The sequence below is a fragment of the Panulirus ornatus genome, chromosome 11 (assembly GCF_036320965.1).
Source record: "Panulirus ornatus isolate Po-2019 chromosome 11, ASM3632096v1, whole genome shotgun sequence".
NCBI classification, from domain to species: Eukaryota; Metazoa; Arthropoda; class Malacostraca; order Decapoda; family Palinuridae; genus Panulirus; species Panulirus ornatus.
Genome location: NC_092234.1, coordinates 60,827,454 through 60,851,557, shown reverse-complemented (window position 1 = coordinate 60,851,557; position 24,104 = coordinate 60,827,454). Strand labels below are relative to the sequence as shown.

Genomic DNA, 24,104 nt, shown 5'->3' with positions numbered 1-24,104 from the left:
CCTCTCTCTCTCTCTCTCTCTCTCTCTCTCTCTCTCTCTCTCTCTCTCTCTCTCTCTCTCTCTCTCTCTCTCTCTCTCTCTCTCTATTCCTATGAGTCCACGGGGAAAATGAAACATCGAGTTCCCAAGTGCACTTTCGTGTAATAATCACGTCATCAGGGGAGACACAAGAGAGAAATAGAAGTCAGTTGATATACAACGAAGAGACGTAGCTAGGACGCCATTTGGTAAACACGTGTGTCCAAGACATACAATGAGCGTATCATAAGCTTATGTGAACAAGGTGAATATATATATATTTGGACAGCGTTGTGTACATATATAGCGTAAATTTGGTCCCCTACGATTCTGAAATTAATTAAGTTCCATTACGAACATTCCCTCACGTTCAATTGGTCAGGATTTGTTCATAAGTGTTTTGGTAGCCTCTTTATTCTGTCTGTCGGTCTCTCTATCTGTCTTTCTGTTCGTTAATAAGGTGGCCAGAGGATAGGAAGAAGAGGTGGGCCAAAGGAAGGAGTAGTTTGAAATGGAAGATTAAAATCTCTCTCTCGCTCTGGAACACAGGAGGTGGTCAGCAGCCAGAGTGCACAAGCAGTAAGCTCGTCCTTCACTCCGCTAACTGACCAACTTGATTATGTTAATGTGAGAAGTATTACCACATTGTTATTCTTCTTCGTATGGGAATTATCATCCCATCTTTCAAAAGATATTAGTATAAGAGAAGTTGTCTTCATATTGCTACTACTTACAGTAACTACGACTCCGTTCATTGTCTCCGATGATAACAGTCGCTGTCGATATTACGACTTCACTCTAGATGTTATAACAATTATCATTGTAATACTAATGATGTTTGTATGGCAGATACCACCTTAGGGTTATTATTCATCATCATCAGGAATATCATCACCTGAGTGTTAATATTATTAGTACGACAAACATCACATGTTAATAATGTTAATATAGCAGTTGGTGATGCGCCGTACATAATCCCAGGACGAAACACAGTAGCAGGCAGCATCCAGAGGGGATTATCCCTAACTGCGGCTGATTTACACAAGGGATTACTGAGGGATTTTCCCGGGGGATTTATTCCAGAATTTCAGCGAGAGGTAGAGCGAGATATACTGGGGGTCTTCCTGTGTCAGACATCGAGAGAGATACAAGTGAGAGATGCCAGAGAGACATGTTGTGGCTGGCTGGCGGACGACAGCTTCCCGTCAACAGCTGGTACGATGTTACGATGGCTGGCGGACGACAGCTTCACGTCAACAGCTGGTACGATGTTACGATGGCTGGCGGACGACAGCTTCACGTCAACAGCTGGTACGATGTTCCTGTGGCTAGAGGACGACAGCGTCCCAACAGCTGGTACGATGTTCTTGTGGCTGGAGGACGCCAGCGTCCCGTCATCAGCTGGTACAATTTTCCCCTCCAACAATTCTGAGGCAAAATGTTTGACGAGTGTCGGGACCTTGTGGGCGGGACGGGCTGTGCGACCGCCGAGATAGATTTGTGAAATGTTGATCAGAGGAACCCGTTCAGGCGAGGCTAACACGGGGGCCGTATTGTGTGTTACTGTGGTGGGGAGGGAGGAAGCTGTACCCACGAAACTCGTTGTGGTAGGAAAAGGGGTCGTCCCCAGCCCACGAGACAAGGATGGATGGGGGGTCGTTCCAGTCCCACTAGACGAGGGTGGTAGGGAAGGAGGGTCGTCCTCGGCCTTACGAGACAAGGACGGAAGAGAGGAGTAGTCTCCAGCCCATGAGACAGGAGTTGTAGAGAGGGGGTCGTCCCCAACTCGCAAAACAAGAATGGTGGGAAATGGGTCGTCTGTGGCCCACGACGTGATGATAGGGTGAGGATCACCCCAGCCACATGGGAAGATGGTAGGGGTCGACCCCAACCCATGATACGAGGATAGTGGGGAGTGGGCGGTTCCAAGACTTAAGGATGGGGAGGGCGTGGGTTGGCGCAACCCACGACACATCGCTGGCGGGGGTCGTACGCACCAGCTAACGATCGACACAGGGAATGCAGGGAGCGGGAGTGTCGTCAGACAAGACACATGGTCAGTGGAGGAAGGAGTAGCCCTCCGAGCCCACGATGGAGGGATGGGTTGTCCCCAGGCAGTGGCATAAGGATGGTGGGGATAAGGGGTCGTCCCCAGGGCACGACTGGATGATAAGGTGGGATTCGTCCCCAGCCACGACACCCTGATGGCCCAGGACGTTCCCAGCAACGACACAAAGATGGTTGGGGCGGCAGGGGTCGAACCCAGTGCACGGCACGAGGATGGTAGGGGTCGGGGATACTCTCCAGCCCACGACACAAAAATGACTGGCAACAGGAACGACAACACAAGGTTGATGGTACGGAGGAGGAGGAGGAGGAGGTCGTCGTCCCCAGCCGACAAAACAAGGATTGTGGGAGTGTGTGGGTCGGTCTCATCCTACGAACGTTATGATCTCTGGGGCTGGGGTCGTCTCCTGCCGACGACATTAAGGATGACGGGCGCAGGTCGTGTCCAGCCCACGATACAAGGAGGGCTGGGGCGGTGGTGGTCGTTTGTAGCCACAACACAAGAATGGTGGTGGGAGGCGGCGGGGGGGAAGGTGACGCCCAGTGTATGACGTAATGTTGATGGGGCGGAGATCTTCTCCAGTTCACCATACAGGGGATCGTGAAGCAGATGGACAACGACACGAGGATGGTAGGGATGGAAGGGGTTGTCTCCTGGAAATATATATATATATATATATATATATATATATATATATATATATATATTTTTTTTTTATACTTTGTCGCTGTCTCCCGCGTTTGCGAGGTAGCGCAAGGAAACAGACGAAAGAAATGGCCCCCCCCCCCCATACACATGTACATACACACGTCCAGACACGCAAATATACATACCTACACAGCTTTCCATGGTTTACCCCAGACGCTTCACATGCCTTGCTTCAATCCACTGACAGCACGTCAACCCCTGTATACCACATGACTCCAATTCACTCTATTTCTTGCCCTCCTTTCACCCTCCTGCATGTTCAGGCCCCGATCACACAAAATCTTTTTCACTCCATCTTTCCACCTCCAATTTGGTCTCCCTCTTCTCCTCGTTCCCTCCACCTCCGACACATATATCCTCTTGGTCAATCTCTCCTCACTCATTCTCTCCATGTGCCCAAACCATTTCAAAACACCCTCTTCTGCTCTCTCGACCACGCTCTTTTTATTTCCACACATCTCTCTTACCCTTACGTTACTTACTCGATCAAACCACCTCACACCACACATTGTCCTCAAACATCTCATTTCCAGCACATCCATCCTCCTGCGCACATCTCTATCCATAGCGCACGCCTCGCAACCATACAGCATTGTTGGAACCACTATTCCCTCAAACATACCCATTTTTGCTTTCCGAGATAATGTTCTCGACTTCCACACATTTTTCAAGGCTCCCAAAATTTTCGCCCCCTCCCCCACCCTATGATCCACTTCCGCTTCCATGGTTCCATCCGCTGACAGATCCACTCCCAGATATCTAAAACACTTCACTTCCTCCAGTTTTTCTCCATTCAAACTCACCTCCCAATTGACTTGACCCTCACCCCTACTGTACCTAATAACCTTGCTCTTATTCACATTTACTCTCAACTTTCTTCTTCCACACACTTTACCAAACTCAGTCACCAGCTTCTGCAGTTTCTCACATGAATCAGCCACCAGCGCTGTATCATCAGCGAACAACAATTGACTCACTTCCCAAGCTCTCTCATCCCCAACGGACTTCATACTTGCCCCTCTTTCCAGGACTCTTGCATTTACCTCCTTTACAATATATATATATATATATATATATATATATATATATATATATATATATATATATATATATATATATATATATATTGGAATAGTTCGCAGTGGTGCGAGTGATCTAATAATTGCTGAAAACCATAAGCAAATTAAAACGCAGTAAGTTCCCAAGTGCACTTTCGTGTAATGATCATATCGTCAGAGGAGATACAAGAACGAGATAGAAGACTTGGAACAGTCAGATGATATACAAACAAGAGGCGAAGCTAAGACGCATCTTCTTTGTATATCAACTGACTATTCTTCGCCAAGAACAGACAGCTTAGTCTCGGGAGGGAAAAATCCTCACTTGGTCCCCTTTTTTGCTCTTTCTTTTGGACAAGTAAATACTGAAAGGAAGGATTTACAGCCCTGAGCTCCCACACCTTTTAGTCGCCTTCTACGACAAGTAGGGAATACGTGGGAAGTATTCTTTATTCCCTCTCCCCAGGGATAATATATTTGCGTGTGGATGTGTTTGTGTTGTTACCGAGTACGTTAGCTCTTGTCCTGAACAGGGTGCAAACTTTCAATGGATCTGCGTCTCCTGCCTCTAGTTTTTTTGACTCTTGCTGTGCGTCTTGTGCTCAAGGTGTGTTTATGTTGAGTGACGCCTTTTCCAGTTCTGGTCGCGACCGCCTGGTGCGCAACTTGTCGTCTTGCTGTGTTGGTGTTGCCCTATCACCCACTTGCAGTTTGCACACCACACCATCAACTAACATCCTCAGCTCCCCTCGCTGGCTACTGCGGCCCCACTGCCCGGAGGTGAGGAGGGGGGAGGTCATCTTGCTCCACTGACATTGTTAACTTAGCCTCACCTGCCGTAGATATGTAACCTCGAGGCCTCTCATGTTTCCCACCATTTCTGGGCTACGTACATACAACCCCTGCTACCGGGTTAGGGGTGAAGAGACAAACCCCTATACACGTAGTGCCTTTCGTGCCTTACTCAAACGTCTGCCTTTATCATCGCTGTCATTCACGGGCGACGTGATCTGCCTGTCTTCTCAGAATGTTTTAGCTGTACGAGAGGCAACAGTATGTGTGACTGCATGACTCCAACGAAATCTGGTGACAACATGCATCGCCCTGTTGTTGACATGGCTCGGCCCGGTCAGCCAGCCTTCTATCTCCTGGGCCGACCGACCTATCATATTGATGTGGCCCGTTGTCTCAGCCGTCTATTCTTCAGTGTAGGAGGAGGGGAGTTTTGCTGAGGGTTGAGACTGTCTTCCACGTCTGCCGTGAAGTTTTCATCACTTGACATCACTTCCCTGTTACACCGTAGTGGGCATCACCGCTTCATGCTGAGGGTGGCTGTACGTGTGCATACTTCACCTGGTCACTTAGGGTCAGCCGGCTCCTCTCACATAACAGCCATTCACCCATACCAGCTCTACCAATTTCTCATTGATCAATGGGATTACATCCTGCCATCCTACGGTAGCTCCTGCTTTGTTCTTGGGTGGGACACAACGTGTATATCCCACGAGCACCTTCATGCTAATGTAAAGCTCGCACCTGCTTCATCATATGGGTCTTCCTCACTTCTGTGAGGAACTTGACTTCCCCAACTTTTCCCTTAAGCTTGAATTCTCACTATCTTGTTATACACTCAATATTTCGACATTTTTCGTTCTCTTGGGTTAAGCCCCTGCCTTCGTTGATATTACTCGCTTTTTCATGTTTGCTAATATTTACTGTTTCCAAGCTTTCTCGTGTGTGTGTGTGTGTCGCATATTTTTTGGATTGCCTTGCATTTTACTCCGTTGTGTATAATGATTTGTGAAGAATTCCCTTAGACATTTATCTCTATAAGTTGTCGCTCATTTCATTTCCCTGTGATCTTAATGTCGCTTTCCCATTTTTTTTTTTTCCCCGCTGTCTCCCGCGTTTGCGAGGTAGCGCAAGGAAACAGACGAAAGAAATGGCCCAACCCACCCCCATACACATGTATATACATACGTCCACACACGCAAATATACATACCTACACAGCTTTCCATGGTTTACCCCAGACGCTTCACATGCCCTGATTCAATCCACTGACAGCACGTCAACCCCGGTATACCACATCGATCCAATTCACTCTATTCCTTGCCCTCCTTTCACCCTCCTGCATGTTCAGGCCCCGATCACACAAAATCTTTTTCACTCCATCTTTCCACCTCCAATTTGGTCTCCCACTTCTCCTCGTTCCCTCCACCTCCGACACATATATCCTCTTGGTCAATCTTTCCTCACTCATTCTCTCCATGTGCCCAAACCATTTCAAAACACCCTCTTCTGCTCTCTCAACCACGCTCTTTTTATTTCCACACATCTCTCTTACCCTTACGTTACTTACTCGATCAAACCACCTCACACCACACATTGTCCTCAAACATCTCATTTCCAGCACATCCATCCTCCTGCGCACAACTCTATCCATAGCCCACGCCTCGCAACCATACAACATTGTTGGAACCACTATTCCTTCAAACATACCCATTTTTGCTTTCCGAGATAATGTTCTCGACTTCCACACATTCTTCAAGGCTCCCAGGATTTTCGCCCCTTCCCCCACCCTATGATCCGCTTCCGTGGTTCCATCCGCTGCCAGATCCACTCCCAGATATCTAAAACACTTTACTTCCTCCAGTTTTTCTCCATTCAAACTTACCTCCCAATTGACTTGACCCTCAACCCTACTGTACCTAATAACCTTGCTCTTATTCACATTTACTCTTAACTTTCTTCTTTCACACACTTTACCAAACTCGGTCACCAGCTTCTGCAGTTTCTCACATGAATCAGCCACCAGTGCTGTATCATCAGCGAACAACAACTGACTCACTCCCCAAGCTCTCTCATCCCCAACAGACTTCATACTTGCCCCTCTTTCCAAAACTCTTGCATTCACCTCCCTAACAACCCCATCCATTTCGCATGTTGTGGCATATATATATATATATATATATATATATATATATATATATATATATATATATATATATATATATATATATAATGTGTGTGTTTGTGTAAATTACATTGCACGTCCGAGAATTGAATTCGGGCTACCGAGGACAGCACTGGACCACCGATGAGACAAGACCTGTCTCTGGAGGTGCTGGCGACTGCTCCAGGGCTTCGCTTCCTCACTGGGGGCCTGTAGGGAGAGGCAAGCTGCTCACAACCTGAAAAAAAAGAGATTCTTTTGTTGCGTTAGAATCTTTAGTCATGGACAGAAGTCCACACCAAGGCCAAGTCTTAATTGAAATGTTAAAAGTTTGATGAAAGGGAAAAAGAGAGAACGGAAAGTAGTTACGGGTTTGGGTGAAATTGAAAAATATTTCAAAATGTGCTAGATCATAGTTATTAGGAAAACCATGAGAGGGTAGAGGGCTCCGAAGCTTCGAGGTCTAGGGAAAGAAACATCCATAAAAACGACCCACTCTTGGGGTCCCAGGGACCAGCAGCTTGCCGAGTATTGCGTGGTCTAGCTAATGGTGGGGGTTACACAAGCAGCCAGCTCTCGGGAACAAAAACCAAAGTAATAACTATAGAAGAGAGAAATTAAAGCAATATAGTGACGTAGGGCAGTGGGGTAAAGTTTTGAAGTTAGCTTGGGAGAGAGGATACGTCCGGCCGCATTAAACCCGACTAGAGGCAGAGGTAGAGCCATCCAGGCTGTGAGGGCAGCACTACATATAAGGACGGATCAATCCTTTGTATAAACGGAGCAAAACTGTTTGGAAAAAAAAAAAAAAAGAAGATTCTACATCTAAATAGGACACCCAGTTTCTTAGGGGCAGACTCTGCTATTTTTATGGGGTTTCCCAGATAGTGTGGATGTTACAGTAATGCCAAGTATGTTCACTGAGGCATGATGTGGAATTACATATACATCAAAGGAGAGAGGAGAGTGATAGGGAGTTTTCGATAGATGGATGGGCAGAAACTGGGTCCTGTAGGCATTAAACAGCCAGATTTCACCTGGTTTGGCGGCGACATAAGGACCACCACATGAGAGAGAGAGAGAGAGAGAGAGAGAGAGAGAGAGAGAGAGAGAGAGAGAGTAATCTTCAAAATGAAGGTCAGAATTTTTTTTTCGTACTTTGTTCACCAGTTTTGTTGAGGTGCCAATATTCACGCTAAGACGGAGCTGCTGGAGGGGAAGATGCTGCTGAAATAGATACATTCATGAGAGTGTGATCAGATGAACCAACTGGTGGCGTGATTGCTTAGCTACGGCGCGAAGAATCAGAGGTGAAAGACACAGTGGTCACATCGATCAGCGTTATGGGTAGGATGGGCGATAATATGCTCTAGCTCACTGAGACTAGAGAATATGGGGTCTTCCATCCCCTCACCATCCGTATGGGACTTCAGCCGTTCCCAGTGATGAACGTTGACATCTTAGGCATAGGTAGAGGATCTCGACTCTCGGGTGAGAGGATGTTAGAATCTCATGGCAGAGTTTAGATAGTCTAAGGAAGTCATAGCATTAGGAGAGCAATAGGCGAAAGAAAGAAAATGGTGTTTGCCAGGACACGAACCTCGAGTCGGATAGCATCAGTGTTTGGGAATATTCTGAGTGCTTTATCTTGTGTAGTTTGCAGTAGCTTTGTTATATTCGCTCCTGAGGGGACAGAAGACCAGGCAGGTGAGTAGCAGTTCAAAGTGGAGCGGATGAATTGTCCAAATCTCGTGCCAGCTGGTGTTCTAAGGGCATTTAGTTTGTGTTGCTTTATTGTTTTTAGCGTGAGACATATATGTCTTGTATGTGTTGCCTATATTGGTTGATGTTTTGCTCAGTGGAGTGATGGTTCAATCAGCGAGACTGGAGGATGTGGATCTTGATGGCCCTGATATCATGAACGTTATAGTTTGACCTATGTAAAACTAATCACACTTTTTACATGGGATATTGTACACACAACCCTCCTGAGATGTTATAGAATTTCTTATAATGTCAAATAAAGTCTTATCAGAAATTCTGTAAATTCTCAGAAAGGTTGTGTGTAGAATATCCCATGTAAATAGTGTGATCAGTTTTACACTGGACAAACTGGTAAGGTTTTTGATATCAGGGTTAGACATGAAAATAGTTTATGGTTAAGGATCTATGTATATTGGTCCACCTCAAAGACTTTGGTTATCAAAGTGACCGGAGCAGTGTTTAGGTTACCACATGCAATAATGGATACATAGATATTTTTGTATCATCTCTTATCAAACACAGTAGAGGTATTGATACGAATCAGTAATTTGGTCGATACAAATTAGATGACTTTATAAATGGAAAAATAATCGAAATGTTTTCCAGAACTTAGATTAACCTGAAGTTGTAATTCGAGAAAGGTGAGGTTATCGAGGATGACCTGTGCCTAATTACTTCATCTGTTCCTTCATTCATATTCCGGCCTCACTCAGTGGCGGCTGGTTGTGTGTGTCTGTATTTAGTCTTGATTATACAATGATACGAAAGCGTCTGACACTTGGTTCTTTCCCTTTTCTTGTGGGTTTACCTGCATCTTTGATAAACTCGCTCTTTGTGTACTTCTGTGCATATATATATATATATATATATATATATATATATATATATATATATATATATATATATATATATCATATAATACCCTTCAACAGCCGGTATGATTTTGGACCAGCTATAGATTTTTTTTTTTTTACATAATTCTTCTGGCTGGACCCTGATGTTTCTACCCTGACATGAGCCATGTACCCTGTGGTAACGAATGTGACCTTAGCATTATCCTTAGCAACTGAGGACTTATCAGTGTGATGGATGAAGCTTGACGTTTGACTGCCTTAATGACCCTGGCAGCTTGATTGGCATGGAGCCCAAACAAACCACCAAACTTTTCATAGTGATCCAGTCTGACATTTCTGTAAGAACGATTATTATGGGGAGTGGAAATTTTTACTCTTCAAATGTTAGTGTCTGACATTTGGTGGTATACAAGGTCACCATGTAAACAGGTCATTGTATGGTGGTCCGGCCCCAACATATCCGTGACTGGAACCTTCAGCATAAAAAGAAATATCATATTGACATGATCCCTTCATGTTAATGTGATATGTAGATATGATCGCTTCAACTTGAATGGATCATGTCGACATAACACGTTAACATGAAGAGATCATGTCGACATAACACGTTAACATGAAGGGATCATGTCAGTATGATATTTCTTTTTATGCTGAAGGCTCCAGTCAGGGACAAAAGTTCCACATCAAGGCCGGGCCTTACTTGAAATATAGAAAGAATTATTAAGCGGTGAAAGGAAAGACAAAGGAAAGTACTTACGAAGTTTTCATAAAGCGAAAAGCCTGTTTTTTGAAATGTGCCAGGTCATAGTTAATGGGAAAAACATGAAGGTAAAGCGTACCAAAGCTTCGACGTGTAGGGAAAGAAACAGATATCAAAATGGCCTCACCCTTGAGTTGCAGATGGCTACTCAATGATCATGTGACGCAGCAGCTTGCCGAGTGTTGCGTGGTCTAGCTAGTGGTGTGGGCACATGAGCAGCCAGGTCTCGGGAGCAAATGCCAAAGTAATACATATAGAGGAAAAGTGAACCACCATTACGGCGTAGGGCAAGGGGCTCAAGTTTGGAAGTCAGTGGACAGTTTATGATCCAGACTGATTTCGACTCGACTCTGTCGGAACTACCCCAAATGTGAGAGCAGTACTCCATATACGGACGAATCAGGAACTTGTATAAACGGAGCAACTGTTCAGAAGAGAAGTCTCGCATGTAAACAGAACACGCAGTTTCTTAGAGGCAGACTTAGCTATTCCTGTAATGTGGGGTTTCCAAGAAAGCGTGGATGTTACAGCAATACCAAATATGTTCAATGAGTCAAGAGGTGGAATTACCGAGAGACGAGAGTTGGAGTTTTCGATAGAGAGATGCGTAGAAACTGGGTCTTGGAGGCATTGAATTTAACGAGATAATTTGTGTCCCACTGAGATATTCTGTCTGAGTTTACTGAAGAAGCGTGCAACAGGTGTGTTGAACCGAAATCGTGAGTGGAGGTTATAGTTAAATATGAAATAGGGGCTAATGAGAACATCATTAGACAACTGTGTCTCAGAGAGAAGCAAGATAGTAGGAGAGGTGCTAGACAGCTGGTGTTCAACAGAGGAGAGGTTACTAGAGAGCCCATGAATGTTGGTGTGGTGAACAGAAAGACGAGGCAAGTCTAACTGAGAGGGAAAGGTCATGGTAAGGGCCGGTACTACTACTGCTGCCACAACCCTCCCTCTCATTGATTGTCACATCAACATCAGGGAATCATGTCCATTTGATATGATCATATCAACATGAGGGGATCATGTCAATACGATATAGCCATATTAACATGAGGAGGTCATATCAACATGAAAGGCTCACAGCAACATGAAGGGATCATGTCAATATATGATCAAATCAGCCTAAGGGGAACATGTCAAGATATGATCAGATCAACATGAATCATGTCAACATGACATCATCAACATGAGGGGATTATGTCAACATAAATGATCACCTCAACATTATAAGATCAATGCAACTTAAGATCGTCACGTTAACATGAGGTGATCACTTCAACATGGGGGGTATATCAGGTTGACATGAAATGGGTATGTCATGGCGTGGAACATGACCCCTGCTCGTGAGATACAAAGGAATACAGAGGAAGAGAAACGGCAACAGAACACTGGGTTCCTTCCAGAGAGTTTGTGATTGTGGAAGAGGATCAGGAAGCAAGAGAAACGCTGATAAATGAATGAAGGAGAAATACCGATGAATTCTGCATGTAGCTACGTAGATAATGTCAGTCGTGGGTCTGAAGCGAAGGGTTTGTCAAGGTTATCCTGAAACGTATCTATAATGAAGCTTCCAACTACACAGGCTGGCAGGTCAGTCCATATGTCATCACTTCCACTGAAGAGAGGTTCTGTCCCACATTCGGAGCAGAAGGTTTACCCACGAGTTTGTATCCATACGTAAGAATGAAATATGATAAATCTTGGTTACGCACAGCAGCTGTTTTGTGCTCGTTCTTTCTATTCTTTTCTTCTCTTCAAGTTGGATGACCAAATCTGGGCACACCATCCAAGATGGGGGGACGCACCAGAAAGAATTATTTCTTAGACTTGAATTCGAATAACCTTCCTGTAAATCCCGAAAATATATTCGCATTCTCACTGCTTCTGTGTACTAATAAACTTGCCTCTAAATCATCAGCGATCATTACATCTATGGCCTTTTTCCATATCTACTTTGTACAGGTCAGTAGTGCAAGTTATACACTCGCTCCTCAATTTTATGACTAATGTATAATGTATATTGGTATTAAGGTTCGCTCCCATCCGGGAGCTCTGTCCATCAGTTGTCTGCATCAGCTTAAGCTGGAGGCGATCGATATCTGGATGACTGACAAGGTACGTATAAAACATACCCCAGTGAACAGCCAACTCTAGTCAGACAAATTGAGAGAATGTAATGATCAAGGCTCCGCAGGTGTGTACACCTGACTCTCCGTGGGTGTATACACCTGACTGAGAGATAGTAAGGCTATAGGACGAGGGACAGAATGAAAAGTGGGACAGAATATTCTACAGCTTAGTTCTTCGAGGGAAGAATGAAGTATCATAACGGTCAGCTCTCGAGAGGATGATGTTTTTTTTTTCACACAGAAACTGTAGGAAGCAGCATCAGCCAGAGGTGCACCTCGAGTCTAAACCTTGGATGCGAGGGCACGTGCAGACAGCTCACGAAAGTAGTGATCAAAACGATACCTGTAGAATAAAAAAAAAAAAAAAGAGAGAGAGTAGCATATCGCGGCTTACAGAGAGGGGCAGTTGAAGAGAAGATTACGGGCGAATTAACCAGAGGTAAGGCTATTGTTTTCATTCTGGTTAACAGAGGAGTGGAGGAAGAACCCTCCGGATATGTGAGCACTACTCCATTCATGGGTAAATAAAATGCCTGCGCATATGGAATAATGTGGCTGCTAATAAGGGGAATAATTACGGCACCTCTGTAACACTAACAGCTTTTGGTTAGTAGAGTTTGTGATGTGGTTTACGTAATATTTCTAATACAGTGGAGGCTATGGCTTTACTCAACATATCCATGATATTACGGGGGTAAATTTTAATGTTTTGAAAATGAACAGATGATAGTGAGTGGCTCTTAGGTGGAGATAGAGGGCGTTATGACCTTTTAGCACTGCTAGATGCAGCTGTGTTATTGCTTCTATATATATATATATATATATATATATATATATATATATATATATATATATATATATATATAATATACACCGTAGACTGAGCCAGGTACCCATTTTATCTACTGATCCCTAACGGTGGATAAACAGTTGGGTTGACTGTGGACCGACTGCCACAACCGGGAATCGAACCTGGTATGTGATTGGTACTAACACAGCGGAAGAGTATCACTAGTGACACCATCACAGACGTTCTCTGCCACGCGAGGCGCATCATTCACCTGAGCATAATTAAAATTATATCGTTTATGGCTGGAAGATTTCCTGACGAACTCATCCAGCTCACCTCAGATGATGGAGTCATGAACTTCATGTTCCTTGTCCTCGACATCATCCAGAGCCTTAAGCCGTTCTTGTTATTGTTGTTTGTTAGTGGAGACCAAGGCAAACAACTGGGAGGGTTTGCACCTCGCCGTAATACTCCGGGCGGTCGGTCTGTGTGACTGACAGAGGAAGGATCAGTCTGTGGTGCTTCAGTACCCTTAGCTCTGACTCACGTCGGCTGTTTCACTCCATGACGTACCTGGTAAGCAGGTTTCAGTAAACACTTAATGACATCTACTCTGTGTATAGAGAGCTTTGTAAGATTAGAAATAAATGAAGCCAGTTTTCCAGTGCACACACAACACTGGTGACCTGCTGGAGTGCTGGGGAAAAATATAATGGATTCGATATACATGAAAATAAGACTTCGTATGACATCCCTTGCTATAGGACTCCTTGCCATTATGACTACAGATCCCTCGCTGCGTTGCTTAAGGCTCAAGTAAGTGCTTATCACGTTCCTTCAAAGCGTTTGTTTCGTTCTTCCAGCGCACGTAGGCTGACTGTGTTTTTCCTTCCATTTCACGTATCAACGTATTATAATCCCAAGCACTGTGATATGAAGTCTGGCTAACATATACTGTGAAAATAACACAAAATGCTCCGCGTCCAAAGATGCCGCTGATGACAAGATAAACACAAGTCAAAAGGTTAAAATCTGAACTGGACTCTCGAGGCACGTCCCTCCTATACCACAGAGCTGGTGCGGTTATGAACTCTCTGCAAACGAGACAAACTTGATATATAGATTACTGGGATTTTATGCGATACGAAACGCTGATGGGAATGACTGATTATACATAGTGATGTGTTATCTATGGACAGATAGTCCTTACAGCCGTTGTCATGAAGTCATAGATACAGACATTAATACAGGTAACTTGCTAGATTATGGATACAGCCAGTCTTGTTTTATGTACAAGTATTCTGTGTAAATTGATTAAATGTTAAAACGTACAAGTCTGTGTCGGAATTCTAGGAAGTTGCAGTAAAGAGAATCTAATATGCACTGGAAATTAAAACGCGGATATAAATGAAAGATGTAAAACGCTGACACATAAACCTCGTGTTAACAAGCGCCTCGTGAGGAAGGCTGGTGGGGGGGTTAACAGGTGAGGCGTGTGGGGAGATGATGTATGTGGGTTAAGGCTTTGCTGGCGGCAGGAATGACTTACACTTGATATTTCGTCGTAATTAATCAAGTGACACACATCCGTATGTTCTTCATCAACACAAAAATACAAACAATTTCTTTTCTGCTGACATTGATCATTGTTGCACAGCCTCTTGTCGTTCACTAACACTTCGATTTTTTGTCTTTGTATTTTTGGTGTGTGTGTGTATGTGTGTGTGTGTGTGTGTGTAACTACCCGTTTGTAATTTCCTGCTTGTGAAATTCTAGGGAGGTTGTCCTACATTTATGGAGTCTCATTTCTTAAAATGTCCCTAACCACCAAACAACCTTCATAACCTCTGGATGGTGGCAATATTTACAATTTTATTACCTAATTATCCCGCCCATTGACTCCCTTAATAGTGAAGATAACCAGCTCTATACGTCTCCCAAGAAGCACTTCACCGCTGACATCATCAGACTAGATTTAAAACCTGAAGGTTGTGAGGAACTCGCCCCTTACTCTTCTCTCTTTAGAGTTGGACAAATTTATGGGCGCTTACCTCTCACTATTACTCGTTCCTCTTTATTCTTCTCTTGCATTTGTTGCCCTACACATGACCTTCTCTGAGTTCTTTGTGTCTCTTTGAATATGCTGACCTTACTTGAAAAATTTATTGTAGTTCTTACTTTATGTACAATGTGAAGTTTGATAATATTTCCCCTTCCGTTTACTTGAATGGATGTGCTATATTCGCCTGCGCGTTGTGTGTCTGCATGGCAATGTCTTCAGGTGGAGGTCTAACGAGAAATAAGTTACAATCTCGATTCCAAGTCCTTCTTACAAACACATTCCTGCAGCTTATTTCTTGTTAGATAATACCCGTATGGAGGAAGTCTTCCTCCGCGTCCCTTCCCCATTACTTCGTATTTACTCCGGTCGAATTTCATCAGCCATACATCGGACAGACTTTAGAATTTGTTTAGGTTCTACTTTAGATAAAGGCAATCTTCATCAGTCATGATTTACCTCACTACTACGGTCGTATCCGCAGACATATTGAGGTATAGCTCCATTCCATCTGCCAGATCGTGTACATGGATCAAGGAGAACAGTAGTTCCCATAGTGAGCCTTGTGGCCGGCCACTGGTAACCCACAATCGAGAGGTCTTTCCCCTGATATTTGTCCTTTGTTCTCATCTGTCAATATATCCATCTATACGTTGACTGAATCTTCTTGTTTCTGCTTGAAGATCCGTCCATCTTCTTTACCAACGTCTTGCATGCTGTACCGTCAGTGGCACTCCAGACACAAGCCCTCCTACCATCCTCCTCTTTTGTCTCGAACTGAGCTTACTCTCTCGTGGAAGTATAAGAGATCTGTTATTGCATGAACTTTCCATGAATGCTTGTTTTTTCTTCACATAGTTAGGGTCTTCATTGAAAGCAGCGACTTGCTTGCTTTGTGATCATCTTTCGTAGAGTCTTACTGTTTACACTCGTCAGGGTAGCTAGTCTGCAGGTCAGCGCAATTTGCCAGTCTCTGCTCATAAAGATAAGTACGAGGTCTGGCACCATAACTTCCGCGTGCTACATATAGAAAAACTTTTCAAGCGGTTTGTCTGATATATCTGCACGCTTCTTCAGGACTCTGAGCCTCATATGGGTCCATCCCCTTAAGAATTCTCCTTATGTCTTTTCTAGAATTTTCACATTTGCCATCTTATATTGAGCCATATGTCGTTAATTTCTAAACTTTCCTCATTATTTGCCTGAAAAGATATCAAACGCCCCAACTCCTTCGTTTTAGGGTTTTGGGGAAGCTTCCATAACGACAATGTGTACCATGGCTACAGAACTCCATTTTCCCCAGTTAATGTTTCATAAGATATTGTTTATCTCTCTGTAGTTACTATGATGATCTCTCTTATAGGAGGCTGGTTTCCCCGATGATCTTTTCTCGTACTCCTGTATCACGAAGTCTAACTTGGGCTTTGCATGAACACACTTTATGACTGGTGTATCATATTTGTTATTCTCAATTACCGCAATAGTATTGGTAAAGATAAAGTCTTGTAATAATGGCGCATCAGCTCCTCTCATTAAAGCTTGCTGGTGACATGGTGATACAAGAGGTCATCTTGAACACGGTGTAGGAAACTGTCTCTTATTATTCTACCTCTTTGAGAGTCCAGGTTTTTACAGTCTCTCTTCCGGTAACAGAAATACTTCACTGTCTAACCTTTACCATCTGTAATGAGTAATTATGTTACTGATTCCCGCACCATCCAGATTGTTCCACCATTTTTACCTCCGCATGACTGCAGTGGTCCAAGAAAATTCTTTAGAGGTTTGTGTATTATCAACACCTCTATGCATTCCTTTCCTACGGTTGTTCTTTTCATTATGTTGCTTGAGTGTATTACCCAGCAGTATTCCTGAAGCCTTTTCCTGTCGTGTTTCAAGAGGGTCAGGCCTCCTCCTCCTCCTCCTTTGTTTTCTTTCTTCCTGTTTGTCTGTTCCTCTGGGCAGATTAGTACAGAGTATAATATGTTTTGTCTCCATCATCAGGTTAATTTTTCCTAATTCGACCCCTGGACTTGGCAATTTCGATTTAATACTAACCCGTCTACTTCGCAAACTGTGTCTGATATTCACATCACCAAACTTTCCTGACTTTCCTGAGGTAGTGGTGGAGAGGCTGGTTTGCTGTCTGCTATCTTGTGTGTCTCATCTTTGTGTCTTCTGACATTGTTTCTTACTTCCCTCGGTCTCACACCCCTGATGAACAGCTCTCTCACTTCCGTTCTCGGTTTTCTTTGTCTGCTGAAGTACTTCCTGACGACACAACTCTCATACACAGATGGGCATCGTTCCTTCATCTCCTTCTTGTCCTCACTGTGTCTGCCAGTTTCCTTTTTCTTTTTTTCATCTCGGAAATTGCACCTGACATGTCTTTTTAATGAGTATTCCTTACTTCTCCTTCCTTTTCCTTTTTGGCTTGAAATGTGGTTTTCTTCCAGTCTGATTACTATCAGTCTTACGTCTCTTTACCTTCTTTCCTTTCCACAAACGTTCTCCCTTTCGGCGCATCTTGCTTGTCACCTGTGTCCTCCATTGTTACTTTATGAATCTCCATGTCTTTTTCTTTTTTCCTAAAATCTCCATCTCCGCTAACAGGGACTGATCCTGAATGCTATGGACCTTTCTACACCTTCCATCGGACACCCCATACATTTCCCCGATAATTCCACCTCTCCAGCCGTGTATATTATCATCTATATCATTGATTTGTGATCTGCTACGTCCCTTTGTTTCAGTGTTCCCCTAGGCCTGTGTTCCTCTGGGTCAATCAGTGCACCCGTTTCTCTTGTTCAGCTCCAGCATCTGCTCCTGTTTCCCATTACTCTTCAACAGGCTCTGCTCTCTATGTAATGGACATGTCCTTTTGTTGATCTCTCTCTCTCTCTCTTTCTGACGCTTCCCACTGCATACACATTTATTGCCGTGTTTATTTTCTCCCTAAGTTCCTTAGGTTCGTGAGTTTATTATTTCATTATTATATTTCTCATATCCTCAAGTTCCACTTCCATTTGATGACACTTTCCTTTATATTTTCTATTCGATTCCTCAATTTCTGATTTTTTTTTCATCCATAATCTGTGCCCTTTGATTCTGTGTTTATCGACAACAAATCTCTCCTTCATGGCCTCAGTTGATTGTCTTTATTTGAGGATATTTTCCTCCTCTGATGAAAAGCCATCAATATTTCTTTTATATAACTTCCATCTAACAGACTTTGTTGCAGCTGTAATGATGATTTTCCTTCCTAGAATTCATTTTTGCCCCAAACTTTTTCTAAATATACTCTTAACTTTCAGCACAAAATTGGTAGAAATCCTAGCACAAGCTTCCCGTCCAATCTTGTTGACTGTAATCACCTACCTGTGATTACCCACTGTAATTACCTACCTGTGATTACCCGTATTACACGGGGAGGGAGGTCTACACCCACTGGATCTCATCTCTTGAACATTCTCTACTATCATGCAACTTTTGGAAATTTGTTATACTGTACACATTCATGTATCTTATAACTCAGTTTCTTCTATTCATCCACATCTCTTATCTTCCAACAGTACTTCTTAACATCATTTCTTAGAAGTGTCTACTTTGATTTCTTATTTTGCACCAAGTTGTTTAGTCCCTGAATCTTTTGAAGACCTTTTCACCATCGAATACCCTTCGTCTCACCAACGTGAGACGAAGGGTATTCGAGTACATAGTATTCGAATAGTCATTTCCTTATTAGGAGCGACCATAGCCTAGCGGTAGCGCTCCCGCCTGTTGCACAGGGGTCCCGGGTTCGATCCTGACTGTTGGAGGTTTGAATGACATATATATTTAGTGACCGATGTAACTTGGACTAATGATATGACCCAATCAAGACCATATTGGGTGAAAGAAAAAAGTTGAAGAGAAAGAAAGTCGAAATCATTCAGGACTCTTAAAGGTGAAAGGTTCAATGAAGAGGTAGAGACCAAAGAAAGAATATTCCACAGCTTCGTTGTTCTAGGAAAGGAGGAGGAATCAGGACAGCCAATCCTCGAGTGACCGTTCTTCACACAGAAGTTGTGGGATGCGGCAGCCAAGCCACGGGTCCAAACTTTGTGGCTGAGGACTACATGTTTATAGAACAGAGAGAACAACAGCATCGCGGCGTACGGATAGGAAAGGCTGAAGAGATGTGATGCCAAGGGAACTGATAAGACGGAAGACTTATGATTCCGCTCTGGTTAATAGGGAGGTGGAGGGTGAACACCCTCAGATGTGGGGGCAGTATTCCATGTTTGCGCGAATAAAACTCCTATAGATGTGAAACAGCTGCTCGCAAGAAAGTTAATTAAGGCACCTATAAAACACTGCTAGTTTTTAGAAAATGGTGATGTCCGACATGTTATGTTATTGCAAGGCTGAAGTGTGGTGTTTTGAAATTGAACAGAGGGAGACAAATGAATCTTGGAAAGGGAGATAGGGAAAAATGGCGTTTTAACACCATTAAATTTTACAAAGTTGCTACTTCCCTAATGCCGCACAGGTCAGAAATAAGATAGAAAATATGATCAGTAGGAGAGAGAGAGAGAGAGAGAGAGAGAGAGAGAGAGAGGGTGGGGTATTAATGAGAGGATTACAGGAAAAGTGAGATGAAATGTGTGAGTCGGAATCATCAGCAGAGGAGTGAATACGGTTAGAAGTAAACATGAGATCATTGACCTGAGATACATAGAGAGGTACGTCACTGTTGATAGGATAGGAGGGGGACGTCACTCCATCGAAGACTATTGTCATGGAACGTCATGAGAGGAAACTCTGCGTTAGAGAAGAGAGAGAGAAGTAGTGAAACCAAAGGAAGGGAGATTAGAAAGTAAAGACTTAAGCCACACCCTGTCAGGTACTTTAGAGATATCGTAAACTACGACACAAGTTTCACTCTCAATCCCTGAGAGACGAGGACCAGAGATGAGTTACATAGATCACCAGTAGACCTACTCAGCACTGCGAAATCAACGCTGATGATCTTAAAGAAGGGAATGGGATTCTAAGAATTTAAAGCCTTTAGCCTTTCCCTTATAGCTTAGCTCTCTTATTAATGCTGGTACCAGCAGTGTTACCCTCCTTGGTAACTTCACTATTAAACCTGTGTGCTTCTTCAGGTGCGGTGACCCAAGTTGAGAAGTGTGAGGATGATTGAGAGCATCATTTTTCGAGCCGTTCAAGCTGGTGTCGGACGTCATTTCTACCGTCTCAGGAGATGGATCTGGTAAGTCAGGTTGTTCTTTTTGGTTCAACATCAGCTGTTTAGCATCGGCGATTTATGGGGGCAATGCCTCATCTGCAGGATGACTGGCCTCGTGTATACAGGAAAGCTAATCTTATATTGATCAGCAGACAGTTTGTCTCCTGACTGTTCTCCTAATGGGACTAGGGCATCCGGTTAATGACGCTGTCGACTCCTAAGTCTTTCAAACACAAAGAATCCTGAAGTATATTTTCTGCTGGATAAGGATTATGTTCAGGCTATTTTTCACTTTGACCCATCTTCGTTACTTTACGTTTGCTCCGGTTGAATTTCATCAACTATATACCAAACCCATTGTGAAATGATGCAACTCTCCTCGTTTTTCACTTCCTTGCAAACATATTCAGGTAGGAGTCCATACCTTCAGGCAATGATTTATATAGACCTGGAAGATGATGGTCCCAGAACAGAACCCTGTGGCACTCCGTTCGTCACCTCGACCTGTTAGAAGTAGACTCTTTTGACATGCGTCATCTGTTCCCTTCAACCGAGATAATCTGTCCATTGGAGGAGTTTTCGTTTCTTCCTCCTTGGTGATCAAGCGTTTTAATCAGTCTCCCATGCGGTACAGTGTGAAATGCTCTCTGGCAGTTCAGATGCAACCAATCAATGTATTTTTCCCATTTTCTAAAATAGAGCTCTCACTCGTGGAGAAATCTAAGAGGTTTGTGACACATAACCTCCTTTCCCTAAAACCATGCTGTTTCTCACTTGGGTAATTTCTCCTCTGTAGAAAGTCATTTATGTGCTTCCTAATCATCTTTCACAGAAGCTTGCAGATCACACTCGTCAGAGGGATTGGTCTGTAGTTAAAGCCTCTTCCCTTTTTCTTTTCTCACATATAAGTATGAGGTCCGCCCTTTTCTGTCACCCTGGCATTCTGCCTTCCTCCGGTGACATCTTGCAAAGTATTTCAAGAATTTCTATGCAGCGTATTTGCCTACATCTTTAGCACCTATGGTGAGATTTCATCAGGACCATGAGTCTTGTATGGATCAAGACATGTAAGTATTCTATTCATGTTGTATAGATGTCTCAAAAGTTTTCTAGAACATTCTGCCCATTCCATTCCACTGGAGTTAGGGCTACGGCACCTTCACTAAGAAAACACTTTTGAACTTGTTATTGAGTTTCTCGCATAGCATTACGTCATACTCGACAGTTCTAGACTTTCAGTCGCAAAGCTTGATTAGGTGCTATTTAACTGTCATCATTGATGATTTTCTGGAAAAGTTTGATTTTCTCTTACCTTGTCAATAAATTCTTTTCAAAGATTCCTTGATTCTTCTTCTTTATCCTGGTGTAATCATTTCTTGCCCTTGTATACTTTGCAAGTGTTTGCTAGCTGGTGTGCCATTTATATCTTCGCTGCACATCTCGAAGCTCCTTTCCTTTTTGACTTCTCTTATTCAACCATTCTTTTCCTCTTTTTTACCATCACTCTGTATTCAACCATTCTCTTCCTCTTTTTTTACCACCCCTCTGTATTTCAGGCTGTAGATTTCACCGAAGCTCTCTCCGCAGTGCCCTGGATCTTCCCTACTAAATTCCATTTCCTATTTTATGTTATAGAAATTGTTCAGGTTTGCATTGTTTCATCTTAACGCCTTGTCTCATCTCCGCTCCTTACCTTCCTCCTTTACCAAACAGTAGAACTTGAGCATTACATGATCACTTTTGCCAACTGGTGTATCATGCATAGCATTCTCAGCATTCACGTGGGTGAAGATAAGACCTAGTAGTGATAGTGTTTCAATCCCTCTCCTCCAATTGTGCTCCCTGGCATCTTGCCATAGGAAATTTTCCTATATTTACTTTAAAAACTTGTGTGTCTCCATGACTCCCTATTACCATGAAAATCTAGATTCCCACATTCTATTTATAAGTGAAATCGTCCATTATCAGTGCTTTACCATCTGTAGAAAGTGATTGTCATACTGATTCATATACCATCATGATTGTTCTTTCACTGTTATCATTGTAGGTTTCTCCTTCGTCATAAAGATAATTTAGAGGATTGTATGATCACAAACCACTGTGCACTTCTTCCCAAGAGTTAATCTTCCCATCACGTATTGTCTGAATGAGTCATCTTCCACTAGTCCTTGAAGCTTTTGGCTGAGGTCTATCAAGAGGGCCAATCCTCACTACTCTTCGGTTTCTCTTTCCCTCCTCACTATCATGTTCTCCTCCGGGCAGAACGGGCGAGATATCATCTTGATAGTATTTGTTTACACAGTTCCAACAACATTAAGTGTATCTTCTCTTATGCGGTCCTTGAATCTCGGTTTCTTCCCCATCATCTGCTAATCCATGAACAACTGTATACATTAGTTTCGGTTGATCCTTCCCATGTCCTTGGCCTCCTCCTACTCTCTCTGCTGAGCTTTCAGGGCTGTTCCGTCCTCTTGCCTCACTTGGCATGTCCACTTTTTGCCTCTTGATTGTATTCTTTGCTTTTCTCCCTCTTTTCCCTTGATCCATCACATTTGACGAATACACCACTTTATTCCACCCTATTTTCATTTTTTTTTTCCTGTTTACGTACCACCTGTCCAGTTGACTCCAAGTTAAACGTAGCCATAACTGGTCATCCCTTTACGGCTTGATTATAAGCAACAATTCTTCTCCTTTCTTTTACCACCGGAATTTCGTGTGACACTAATATAGCTTTCTGTTGCCTTTCAAAAAGCATTTCTTCTTTCTTTCCTCTTTCTACCCTATCTGAAGTTTGATCTTCCAAACCAAACATAGTGATAAGCGTTTATCCTCAAGTTTAGCTAATCATTATAATTTTGGTGCCACATACTTTGTAGAAGGATCCATCAGTGTTGCATTACCAACCTCTGTCTCTAACTTTTTATCAAATCTTCCTCACTTCTCTAAATTGTTCATAAACCAAACCATAAACGTCTTTGATTACTGCATCTCTAACGGTGTATAGTCTCTGTACAACTTCATTCGATTCCCAGTCTGCATCTGTCAGTATGGCCCTGGGTTTATGTTCCACTCCATCATTCTTCATGCTTTGTTGATCAGCTCTCGAAATCATACCTCCCTCCCCGCTATTGCCAGTCGACTGTTGCATGTGTTTCATTCCTTTCCTCCCGCTGATCAACTTGTAGGACATGTTGGAAAGATCCATCAGACTTAATTTGCTTTTTAATGAATTCATTTTTTTTCTCTCTTACGTATATCTTAAGTCCCGTCCATTAAACTGAATCTCATTTATATCTAAAGATTATGTTTCTGAAATCTCTCGAGTTCCTCTCTCTTCTCATGACATCTTCATGATCTTTGATATGATCTTTCTGCATCTATTATTCCACCTTTAATGATTAAGTGTTGATACTTAGTCTTGTTTCGTAATTGATTTAAACAACCTTTCTAAACTATTAACCACTGTGTGTGTGTGATTACTGTTCGTGTGTCACGGGACGAGTGTTTTACACTTGTGTTGCCCCGTCTCTTAATCTTGTGTGTATATCTGCATTGTCTTTACTCCTATGTATGAACGTACACACACACACACACACACACACACACACACACACACACACACACACACACACACACACCAGCCTAAACCAGGTACCCATTTATCGACCAGCCCTGTGGGGAGTATACCAGGCTTGGGTGTAAGCT

General features: G+C 43.1%; 1 protein-coding gene across 1 annotated transcript in view; it reads left to right on the top strand.

Annotated features, from left to right (window-relative positions):
- LOC139751591 (protein turtle homolog B-like) overlaps window positions 1–24,104 on the top strand; it is a 900,734-nt gene that overhangs the window by 125,451 nt on the left and 751,179 nt on the right. Inside the window, exon 3 of the mRNA XM_071667192.1 lies at window positions 20,314–20,420. The gene's annotated coding sequence lies outside the window, so the exon portion shown is untranslated. The remainder of the gene's footprint in view (window positions 1–20,313; window positions 20,421–24,104) is intronic.